Genomic DNA, 2,438 nt, shown 5'->3' on the forward strand with positions numbered 1-2,438 from the left:
TGGTCTGCAGATCAATTATTGCGCCGTTGTCCGTCAAAAAGTCCATTCCGAGAATTACGTCGCGGGAGCAATTAGGTAAAATGACGAACGCAGCAGGGTACGTAGTGCCGTCTATGGTGACGCGTGATGTGCACGTTCCACTTGGCGTTACGAGATGGCCTCCTGCTGTGCGTATGTGCGGACCGTCCCATCTTGTCGTAACTTTCTCAGTTTAGACGCGAATGACCCGCTCATCACCGAGTAGTCGGCTCCCGTGTCGATGAGGGCTACTACGTCAAAGCCATCGATGGAAAACTGGACGTCCGACGCTGCCTTCCTCGAGTTCCGGGTTCGTCGGGGCGTCGCATCTCGGCTTGTGCGTGTAGACGGTCGGGCACTGCGCGTCGTCGTTGTCGTCGTCTTATCAGCGGCAGTCTCGGTCATGTCGGGTACGCGTCGCGCCGTGTAGTTGTCGTCGTGGTCGGGAGTCTCGTCAAGGTCCTGTCGGGTGGTCGGGATGAGGGCATGTCGTAAATCACGGTGTTAGGTGCGTCCTTGCGTCGTTGGAGGGTTTTCGTTTTTCCGCCGTTGTGCAACTTCACCTCCAGAAGTTGCTGCTTTTAGTTTCCCCCGCGTGGGCTGGGGGACCTTACACGTGCGAACTCAGCATTGCTACGGCGGTTCGGCGACTGGTATGGGTAGGGCGACGACGAACGGTTGAAACGGGAGGGTCCACGGCTGGTGTTGGAAAGGTATTCGTCGATCTCAGATGGGTGCTGGCCAGGTAGGGGGCGTGGTGCGTCGACGGAGAACCCTCGCAAACCGAGCCTCTTGTAGGGGCAGCGACTTTAGATGTGGTTGCCCTCTCCGCAGTGGTAGCAGAGCGGACGATTGTCGGGCGTTCGCCAGACGTCGGTCTTCCTTGGGGCGGGGGGTTGCACCGCAGGTGGTCGGGCCGGCGACAGGGGACGACGGTACGGAGCCTCGCGACGATAGGGCGCAGGTGGGAGAGGGCGACGGACAGCAGCCGCGTAGGCCATGGCTTGCGGCTCGCGATGTGCTTCTGGCGTCGTTGAAGTTCCCAGCGCTTGCTGCACTTCTCTAATGACGTCGGTAAGGGAAGAGACTTGTGGTTGTGGCGGCGTTGGGAGCAGTTTCCGCTGTTCCTCTCTCACTATTTCGCGAATAGCCTCGCGTAGGCTATCTGCGGGAATGCGCATGCTCTTGACGCAATTCGTATTGGCGGTAGGCTATCTGCGGGAATGCGCATGCTCTCGACGCAATTCGTATTGGCCGTGCCAATAAAGCTGCGGTCATACTGCTTAGCGCGAATTTCCAGGGCTTTCTCAATGGTGCTAGCTTCGGTCACGAATTCGGCGACGTTTTTGGGCGGGTTGCGGACAAGTCCAGCAAACAGTTACTCTTTCACACCGCGCATTAAGAAGCGTAGCTTCTTTTCTTCCGTCATTTCGGGGTCCGCGAGGCGAAATAGTTGCTTCATCTCTTCAACGAAGATCACGACCCCTTCGTTGGGGTGCTGCGTTCGAGTTTCAAGCAAAAGCGCTGCGCGTTCTTTTCTGACCACGGTAGTAAAGGTCTTAGTGAACTCGCTTTTGAACTGAGCCCAGTTTGTCAAGGAGCTCTCGTGATTCTCGAACCAAGTGCGAGCCGAATCTTCCAAGTAAAAGAAAACATGCCTGAACGTTTCTGCGTCGTCCCACCTGTTGAATTTCCGGACACGCTCCAGTTTCTCCAACCATTCATCTGGGTCTTCTGCGGGGGCTCCTCGGAATGATGGCGGTTCCCGTGGCTGCTGCAGAACGACGGGAAGATTGGCTTGGTTGACCATGGTGCTGGTGGCGACGTCTTTCTTCTTCGCTTTCTCGGGTAGTAGGCCGAACTCAGGTGGTAAATCTTGCTGGCGGGGGCTGGATCTTGTTGGACTGGCTTGGCGGCTTCCAGAGGTTGAAGTGGGCATGAAGGGTGCGTACCCAGCACCTCCACCAGATGTCACGAAGCCAAGGACGACGCAGTTGTCTTGAATTAGAAACAAGTTTATTGGAGCGAACTTGTTCTCCCCTAACAACTCACAAGAATACAAGGGCGGCGACGCAGCGGTCAACAAAGTGACTAGCACAGGCGAGTGTCATCGAATGAATGCCGCGGCGTCTGCTCTGCAGGCTTTTATCTTTCGGCGCAAGTCTTTCTGGAACCGTCGATTCACATCCAGAACATTGTAGATCACAGAGGATTATTCTGGGCTAGTTAGGGCGAAACAGTCTGCTTATCTAAATGTGATAGCCCGTGCGGCATAAAAGTAAAGAATGTAGGACGCGCTTCGTTTGGAACGCAGATAACACAGCCGGGCGTGGCCCGGCAGTAAAAACAAACAATAAATAAGCAAGCCCATACATGGTTCGCGGCAATATCCTATAGGCTTGTCTGTCGAAAAGCTAGCG

At 55.5% G+C, this 2,438-nt stretch overlaps 1 pseudogene; it reads right to left on the bottom strand.

The window, feature by feature from the left end:
• Positions 1–1,153: 1,153 nt before the first annotated feature.
• Positions 1,154–1,957, bottom strand: LOC144155132 (uncharacterized; annotated as a pseudogene).
• Positions 1,958–2,438: the final 481 nt, after the last annotated feature.

This window comes from Haemaphysalis longicornis, unplaced genomic scaffold, assembly GCF_048455015.1.
Source record: "Haemaphysalis longicornis isolate Haplotype H1 unplaced genomic scaffold, Haemaphysalis longicornis Haplotype H1 scaffold_1, whole genome shotgun sequence".
Classification (NCBI taxonomy): Eukaryota; Metazoa; Arthropoda; class Arachnida; order Ixodida; family Ixodidae; genus Haemaphysalis; species Haemaphysalis longicornis.